The sequence below is a fragment of the Macrobrachium nipponense genome, chromosome 31 (assembly GCF_015104395.2).
Source record: "Macrobrachium nipponense isolate FS-2020 chromosome 31, ASM1510439v2, whole genome shotgun sequence".
In the NCBI taxonomy this organism is placed as follows: domain Eukaryota; kingdom Metazoa; phylum Arthropoda; class Malacostraca; order Decapoda; family Palaemonidae; genus Macrobrachium; species Macrobrachium nipponense.
The window spans coordinates 60,022,756-60,032,755 of NC_061093.1; the positions used below are offsets into that span (position 1 = coordinate 60,022,756).

Sequence of the window (10,000 nt, forward strand, 5' to 3'; positions counted from 1 at the left end):
CCTATTCGTTTTTGTTGTCTTACAAACCTCGTGATAACGCATTACTGCTTGCACACAAGCACTAGTAGTAGGTTTATCATCGCCTTAGCTGCGACAAGGAATAGGTGGGAAAGCGCAACAGGCATGCAGACCAAATAGCCCCATACAGCCCAGGCACCCGAATAAGACGACGGAAGGGGAGAGGAAAATCGGCGGACGGTTCTGGACCACAAACGAAAAGAAAACGATGATCCTCACTGATTTCTTTTGCTTCACTGAAGACGAATTCAATGTTTTCCAGAGTCAATTAATTTAGTTTTTTGGAGTATTTCTGTGTTCTTCCCTTTCGAGTTTTTAAAAATTGATAGGTATTTTTCTGATTATTCCAGTTTCGAGTTTTTAAAATTGATAGGTATATTTTTCTGATTCTTTTCATTTCGATTTTCCCAAAATTGGAATAGGCATATTTCTTGTTCTTAGCCCAATTGGAAATAGTTTGCGTGTTTTTTAATTTTGCGCTGAGCTCACAGATGAGAACAGTAAGATTCCAGCTCATTCTTTTACTTTCTCTATTTCGCTCGTCCTAAACTCACCTCTCTCCGTCTCTCTCTCTCTCTCTCTCTCTCTCTCTCTCTCTCTCTCTCTCCTCTCTCTCTCTTTATGGACACTTTCAGTATGGCCTCGTGCGTTTCATGTATAAAGTGCCTATACATATTTTTTCCGGTTCGGTCCATCTGCAGATAACATTCGGAGGCTTTTATGCCGAAACGAATTTATGTGAGGTTATACAAATTGAGGTGCCGTTCACTCTTCACCAAGGCAAACCGACCCGCCCCCCCACAACCCTCTCTTACCTCCGAAGAGAGATACCTTTCCCTCTCAATACCCTCCTTCACAGGTCAAGATGACTTCACACTATCTCTGAAAAGTATACCGGAAAATGCATTAGCAATTCTCTGGTAGACATTAGAGGTGCCTCACACTGAGAGACTGAGGGCAACCAGAACGAGCTATAAGTGACTTTAAGAGATGTAAAGAGACCCTTGATAAGTACAGGGATTACAGTTATAAGTTCAATAATAATCATGATAGTGAAGCATGAATGACCTTAACAACAAAGGATTCTCTCTAGCACAAACACTTTGGGACGCGTTAAGGTGTGAGATTCTGGGAGAGATCCCCAGCATCTGGTTTCAATCCATGAAGTCCAGCTACGACATCATTTCATATCTCAACGTGAATAATTATGCGAGAAAATATAAATGAAAGAAACACAAAAGAGACACAAAAAGGAAATAATATCGATATACTAATAAGAGAAAAAGAAGTACAAGAAAACACAAAAATAACGCATGTAAACACGTCAATGAGGGAAAACAATGATATGAATGGGCGCAGACAACAAAAAAAAACAATTCCCCTCAGAAGGTTAAATAATAGCAATGTGAATAAAAATCAACAAAAGACAAAGAAATCCAGGAAGGTAATGAAAGCTAACTGAATTCATATACTAAAGAATTACTCTGTAAGAGAGTATTGAACACCGATTTTTAACAAAATAAAATCATTTCAGAATAAACAAAATCACTAAAAGAGAAATATTACACACAACCTGGTATAATCTTCAATAATAACTGGGAATAGCTACGTTAGGCAATATCGTCTGGCTCTTTATTAAAGTCCATGTGTGTAAGCAAAGCAAATATCTTGGGGGAAAATGGGCTGGGAATAATGAGTACCCTTGCTGTTTGAAACAGACAACAGGCAACGATCTGGTCATCTGTTACTGTTCAGTTTTTTTTTCCTTTCAAGTTAGTTTGATATTCTGATAATGGTGTTCTTTAATGTTAACAATTTCGTTGTTTCATTGCTTGCTATTTTGCTTTTAGGTTGAATTTTAGGCTCACTGACGTACTCAGTGCTTTTAAAAAGAATTATTTATTATTCAGCTCCATATTATTCATAGATTTTTCATTAAAGGAAATTGGTTGTTAAGACCTGTCAGCGGGCATTTGTCATTTCGGAACGTGAATAGTAAAAATAGATTTTATGACTAGAAATACTAATTATTTTGGTAATACGCACACGTACGTGTGTGTGTGTTTGTTTGTTTGTATGATGTTTTTTACGATGCTTGGAACTCCAGTGGTTATTCAGCAACGGGACCAACCAACGGTTTTACATGACTTCCGAACCACGTCGAGAGTGAACTATCACCAGAAATACTACACATCTCACACCTTAATGAAATGCCCGAGAATCGAACTCGCGGCCACCGAGGTAGCACGCCAAACACCATACCGACCACGCTACTGAGCCGCTATGTGTGTGTGTGTGTGTTTGTGTGTGAGAAAAGGGGAGGGGAAGGTGACGCCTCTTTTGTTGAAAATGACGTCATAAGTTGACTTTATAGAATTAAACCAGTAACTATTCCCTACCTCGCCCGCGGGCTCCCAGATTTTTAAACGCAGCCAAATGTCAGTGATAGTGAGAATCCAAATGTCAGTGATAGTGAGAACCATAATTCACCCGAACAAGGCGCCTCACTATACGCTATTATCATTCGAGGCCATAACAGTATATTTATATATATATATATATATATATATATATATATATATATATATATCATATATATATATATATATACATATATATATATATATATATATATATATATATATATAATATCTGTAACCAGGTTTCCAATATATACAATTCCCGGTAAGTCCGACTACCTACCTGCCTCACTATTAGATTTGCAATTAACTTATCGGGTATTCATAAGCTTAGTGTCAGTTACCAGATATACAAAAATAAGTATCTTTTTTTCGCCCACGTAAATTTCATAGCGAATACACACAAAATATACATGCACATAAATACGCATTATACATACATACATATCTATCCTTAAACCCACGGTAGAAAGGTAAGTGAAACAGGGACTTGGAACCAGTACTTTCGTAGTATATTCTACAGTCAATTTTCAAGTGTGTGTGTGTGTCTGCATTCAAGTGGTACTGTAAGGCTATTACACACAAGAGTCTTCAAGTCTGATTATTCCTGGGATCTGACTTGATTTGATTCGCTTTTGATAATTATGCGGACGGTAATATAATTAAAGGTGGGCGGCGGTGTATGCTACCTAGATCTGCATGTTTATGTATTTTGTATGCGTATGTGTGTGTGTATGTGTTATCTGAACGCTATGTCTCAGACACAGATAGCATAGCTTAGCTTGCATCCGATATGAATGCCAAGCAAAAGCACGTACGGCCGTGGCAAGCACGGCTACCCACAGCGTGGCGCGCATAGCATCGCATCCAAATTCTTTGTGCTTTCAAAAAACGTTAATAGACATATTACCGATTACACATTTCTCATGAACATGAGGCATTGAAGAATGTGTCGAGATTTTCTGGTCGAGTATAGAATAACGAAAGTAAATAATATTTTTTAGGGAACAGTGTTAATAAAATAAGTAGATGATCTGCACGTTTTTAGAATTGAGCAACAAATTGTGGTTATTTGCTTTTAAACAGATGACTGTCACAGAAATGAGAGTGAAATTCTTAAAATTTACAACAGATTGGTCATTCTGTTAAATAATTAGGGACTGAAAATAAATGTAGTTATTCTGTTAAATAATTAGGGACTGAAAATACACGAAGCCCTAATGTTCTGAAGCAAAACAAAATATTAGCCTTGAATATAGAATAGAAAAGTTAACACGCTCACAATGCCACTATTGTTTTTCAAAGTTCCATTCAAATGAATATGAGTATGTGATGCTGGTTCGCTCCTTTGAAACCTGACAATTTTAATTTCCGGAAAATCATTTGGATTTTGACACTTGTTTCCAGAGTCGACAAAGCGAATAGTTTTATAGTCAGTTCTGCAGAGGGTAGCAAAAAAAAAACATTTACATATTAATTTTTCGTCATTTGTTTACATTTGTCCCCAATTGAACCACGAAATTCATTTGCGATAAAACAGCCAATAATTATTCACTCAAAGTTTTGATGAATTTGTCACACTTTTTTTTTTTTATGATTCCCCTGAAACGCTATAGTGCGATTTTTTTGTTTTGTTTTTTTTGATGATTCCTTGAAACGCTATAATTGGAGATTTTTTTTAATGATTCCCCTGAAACGCTATAGTTGGCGATGTTTTTTCTTTCAATGATTCCCCTGAAACAGTCTAGTTCCCGAACGAGACGAGTGAACTAAGCACCGAAATCGGTATCCTACTGATAACAATACGACAAGAGAGTGACATAATCGAGGCAAGTCTCAGTCCAAGAGAGAATACGAAGATTCGCCAAAGGGCAACGTCTCTCTGACTTATGCAGACAAAAAGACGTATACAGCCGGTTTTGGTCAATGAAAATAATTCCATCTCGGTTGAAGAACAATCGTATTATTAATTGGTTGTTCTTAAGTTGCTTCACAGGTTTAATAAACGGAAATAAAATGTCTAAAATATACGTTGGTTTATATGTGATTATAATAGCAGTTTTCCGGTTCGAAATACGATTTAAAAAATTATTTGGAGACTATTGTTTAAGAAATGAGATCTCAGGCTCGTCTTATACACTTTTATGCCTTAAAAATATTTTCCTCTCTCTCTATCTCTCGCTCTCTCTCCCTCTCTATCCTCTCTATCTCTCTCTCTCTCCTCTCTCATCTCTCTCTCTCTCCTCTCTCTCTCTCTCTCTCTCTTCTGGTATTAAAAAATAATTTGGAAGCTGTATTTGATTAGGAAATGAGATCGCACGGTCGTCTACTACACTTTTATGACTTCAAAACCCCCCCCCTATCACTCTCTCTCTCTCTCTCTCTTTCTCTCTCTCTAATCTCTCGTCTTATCTCTCTCTCTCTCTCTCTCTTCTGGTATTAAAAAATAATTTGGAAACTATTTGATTAGGAAATGAGATCTCACACGGTCGTCTTACACTCTTATGCCTTATTTTCCTTCTCTCTCTCTTCTCTCCTCTTTTCTCTCTCTCTCTCTCTCTCTCTCTCTGCTCTTTTGGTTTCAGAGTCCTCAATCTTCGTCATTTTGATATCCGTTCCTCAAATTCGATTTAGGACATTCCGCTCGACTTCCCGGCCGCTCCAACATTCTTGCCAAAATAGAGAAGGAAGGGGGGGGGGGGGGGGGGGAGTAAAAGGTCCAATAATCTTGGATTAGTTTCTTACGTATTTGCAAACTATTTTTCCCCCTGAAAAAAAGGTCCTGAATCTCTGAGAAAACATTGTTGCTTGTGGCTTCGTTCTTGTTCGCATCGATGGCGGGTCTTCATACTTTTCTATAGTAGATTCACATCAACCGTGCATTTCATGTCTAGGCCAGTCCCTTACGACGCTCCAGATTGGCTGTTGATAAGCCAGTCACTCACAGGGCTGGAAACTCTCGAGATGAGTTTACATAGACAGGCATGCATGTTTCCACCTCTCCTGAGGGATTCTTGTTTTGAAAGGACGTATCACCCTCATGGTGGATGTGGAACATAGATCCCTAACCCATGTGGAACTTCTCGTGAGGGAACTGAGGGTTTCCAGTCCTGTGATTGGCTTATCAACAGCCAATCAGGAGCGTCGCAAGGGACTGGCCTTTAGACATCAGATTCACAGTTGATGTGAATCTACTATAGAAGTCTTGCCTATTCGTTTTTGTTGGCTTTCAATCTCGTGATAACGCATAACTGCTTGCACACACAAGCACTTGGCAGTAGGATTTATATCGCGTTTAGTTGCTACAAGGAATAGGTGGAAAGCGCAAAACAGGCATAGCAGACCAAGTAGCCCCATATAGACCAGGCCCGAATAAGACGACGGAAGGAAGGGGAGAGGAAAATCGGCAGACGGGTCTTGGACCACAAAGAAACGATGATCCTCACTGATTTCCTTTGCTTCACTGAAGGACGAATTCAACGTTTTCCAGAGTTAATTCATTTGGTTTTTGGAATATTTCTGTATGCGATCTTGCCGTCGAGTTTTAAAATTGATGGGTATATTTGTTTTTCTGATTCTTATTCCTAGCTGGAATAATATTTTGCGACCGTTTTTAATTTGCACTGAGCTCACAGATGAGAACAGTAAGATTCTTGCTCTCATTCTTTTATCTTTCTGTTTCGCTCGTCCTGTGACTGTAGCTATCTCTCTCTCTCTCTCTCTCCTCTCTCTCTCCTTCATCATCTCTCTCTCTCGTCTCTCTCTCTCTTATGGGGACTTCAGTATGGCCTCGTGCGTTTCATGATATAAAGTGCCTATACATATTTCCTTCGGTCCATCTGCAGATAGCATTCGGAGGTTTGTATGCGAACGTTTATGTTGAGGTTATGCAAAAAATTGAGGTGCCGTTCACTCTTCACCAAGGCAACCCCCCCCCCCCACCCCCCCCCAAAACCCCTCTTACCTCCGGAAGAGAGATAACCTTCCCTCTCCATACCCTATCCTCCCCAGACCATCCAAGATTGGAAGATGCAAAATATACGAAGATGTACTAGCAACTCTCTGGTAGACATTAGAGGTGCCTCACACTGAGGGACCTGGTGGGCAACCCGAACAAGATGTGAAGGTCTGTAAGGTCTGTAATTGGTCCCAGGTTCAAGGATGACTTACACTATCTCTGCAAAGTATACCGGAAAATGCATTAGCAATTCTCTGGTAGACATTAGAGGTGCCTCACACTGAGAGACCTGAGGCAACCAGAACGAGCTGTAAGTGACTGTAAGAGATGTAAGGGACCCTTGATAATACAGGGATTACAGTTATAAGCTCAATAATAATCATGATAGTGAAGCGTGAATGACCTTAACAATAAAGGATTCTCTCTAGCACAAACACTCGGGGCGTTAAGGTGTGAGATTCTGGGAGAGATCCCCAGTATCTGGTTTCAATCAATGAAGTCCAGCTACGACATCATTTCATATCTCAACGTGAATAATTATGCCAGAAAATATAAATGCAAGAAACACAAAAAGAGACAGAAAAAGAGAGTAACGTCGATACTAATAAGAAAACAAAAAAGCCCAAGAAACACAAAATAATGCATGCAAACCTGAATAATTATGCGAGAAAATATAAATGAAAGGAACACATAAGAGACACAAAAAGAAAATAATATCGATATACTAATAAGAGAAAAAAAAAGAACAAGAAACACAAAATAACGATTGCAAACACATCAATAAGAGAAAACAATAATATGAATGGGTCAGCAGAACACACAACAATTCCCCCCAGAAGGTTAAATAATATCAATGTGAAAAAAAAAAATCAACAAAAGAAAAACAAACGAAATCAAGGAAGGTAATGAAAAGCTAACTGAATTCATATACTAAAGAATTACTCTGTAGAGAGTATTGAACACCGATTTTAACAAAATAAAATCATTTCAGAATAAACAAAACCACGAAAAGAGAAATATTACAAACAACCTGGTATCATCGTCACTCATAAACTGGGATAAGCTACGTTTAGGCAATGCCGTCTGGCTCTTTATTAAACTCCGTGTGTAAGCAAAGCAATATCTTGGGAATAATGAGTACCCTGCTGTTTGAACAGACGACAAGCAAACGATCTGGCCATCTGTTACTGTTCACTTTTTTCCTTAAAGTTAGTTTAATATTCTTGATAATGGTGTTCTTTAATGTTAACAATTTCGTTGTTTCATTGCTTGCTATTTTGCTTTTAGGTTGAATTTAAGGCTCACTGACGTACTTAGAGTTTTTAAAAGAAAAATGACCTATATTATTCTGCTCCATATTACTCATGGATTCTCATTAAATTGGTTGTTAAGACCTGATGGCGGGATTTGTCATTTCGGAACGTGACTAATAAAAAACAGATTTATGACCAGCAATAAATACGTTACTATTAGCTAAGATTTTGATCATACGCACACGTTCGTGTGTGTGAGTTTGTTTGTATAATGTTTTTACGTTGCATGGAACCCCAGTGGTTATTCAGCAACGGGACCAACCAACGGCTTTACGTGACTTCCGAACCACGTCGAGAGTGAACTTCTATCACCAGAAATACACATCTCTCACATCTCAATGTCTGTAGAAAGAGGGGAAGGTGACGCCTCTTTTGTTGAAATGACGTCATAAGTTGACCTATTCCCGATCTCTTCTAGATCCTAACACAGCTAAATGTCAGTGATAGTGAGAATCCAAATGTCAGTGATAGTGAGAACCCTAAGCTGTCAGGAAGGTAATTCACCCGAACAAGGAGCCTCACTATACGTCATTATCTTCGAGGCCATAACAGTAATGCTCCTAAATATCAAAGTGGGGGGGGGGGGGGGGGGGGGGGGGTGGGGGGGGGGGGGGGGGGGGGAGATTGAGTTATCTCGACAAGGGGTTGGGTGGCGGGTTAAAGGGGGTTTATCCACTTCATGGGGGATGGAGGGTGGGGGTTTTTTTTTTTTGGGGGGGGGGGTGGGGGGTGTCAGGGAGTGAAAGGGGACGTCAATTTGCATAACCTCAACATAAACTTTCGACATAAAAGCGGCGGAATGTTTGCTGCAGATGGACTGTAGGGAAATTTGTATGTACACTTTATAAATGATGAGAGAGAAGAGAGAGAGAGAACGAGAGAGAGACGATGAGAAGAGAGAGAGACGCAGTCACGGGACGAGCGAGAGATGCAAGAAAAGTGAGAGACAGAGAATCATTTTGACGAACTCAGAACCCAGTTCTTGGGTTGAAGCAAAGAAGCAAAAATTGGAGAAAGAAAGTTCGTTCACTTCGATGTCTGCTTAAGTATACAATCCGGTGGTAAACCCAGCTGCTCCTCCACACCCTTTTAAATAAAAAAAAAAAAGAATTATAAACTTAAAAATAAAAAAAATGACCAAATAAATAAAATAAATAAATAAATAATCTTCCTTTAGCCTCTCAGTTATATCAGGATTTATGCTGCAAATGGATTATATACCTAGAAGAAAGAGAATGAGGAATTTTTCTTACTTTGTTAGAGTTTTACCAACACACCACAGCTGCTTTTCCTTGACAATGCGAATGCTGCAGTATTTTGACCACAAAAAAAAAAAAAACTTTAAAAGTAAATTATTGCAAAAAGCAAGTGGGATTAGACCCCAGGAAAACGTTGCTTCCATCTTCCCTGATGAAAACGAAAAAACATGAAAAAGCAATCGCTGAAGATCCATCGTGTCTTTGGGGTCCAGACCCTGTCCGATATTCTTTTCCCCTTTCTGTACCCTTGTCCGCGGGTCGGGTCTGGTCTATATGGGACTATCTGTTGTCCTTATCCCCGCTGTCCTTTCCACAAAAAGGATAGTAAAAAATGAGGACTGAGTAAGAAAACAAGAAAATATGAGATCTGTTATACAAACAAGACAAAGCCATTAGGAAAAACGGGGGGAAGAAGATTGCATCATCGGTGTTCTCATGTAAAGAGATTTCGAGACGTTTCAGGGGGGGAAATGTGTTTGCAAATACGAAGGAAATTCCAGAGAATATTGCTCTTCTTCTCTTTTCGCCATTTTGGTAAGTACGTTGGAGCTGCCAAGTCAAGCTGAATGTCCAAATCGTATCTGTGGAACGAAAAATCGAATCGGGTCTGAAGAAGACCAGCTGAGAGAGAGAGAGAGAGAGAGAGAGAGAGAGAGAGAGAGAGAGAGAGAGAGAGAGGGATTAGTATTATGTTTTGAACTGTATATCAGAGATCTGTTGAAACTAACGTGAGCCAAAGCAAGAGTGTTCCTATCTGAGGTCAAAATAAATTTGCATTCTCTCTCTCTCTCTCTTTCTCTCTCTCTCTCTCTCTCTCTCTCTCTCTCTCTCTCTCTCTCTCTCTCTCTCTCTCTCTCTCAAGAAATTTGTTTCTTGTTCGAAATAAGGTGTATGTTTAAGCTATCTTTTTTATTTTGCTTTACAGGGAATTAGTGAATGACAGTGAATTACTTTGGTAGTGAAGTAGGTATTCGCAAGGTGGATACTGTAGATTACACTATGGCATCGTTACTCCTGTATCCTTTTTAAGGG

The 10,000-nt window shown here is 39.1% G+C and overlaps 1 pseudogene; it reads right to left on the reverse strand.

Moving 5' to 3' along the window:
* Window positions 1-6,433, reverse strand: part of LOC135206878 (glutamate receptor ionotropic, kainate 2-like) — a 34,592-nt pseudogene extending 28,159 nt beyond the window's left edge.
* Between the last annotated feature and the right edge of the window lie 3,567 nt (window positions 6,434-10,000).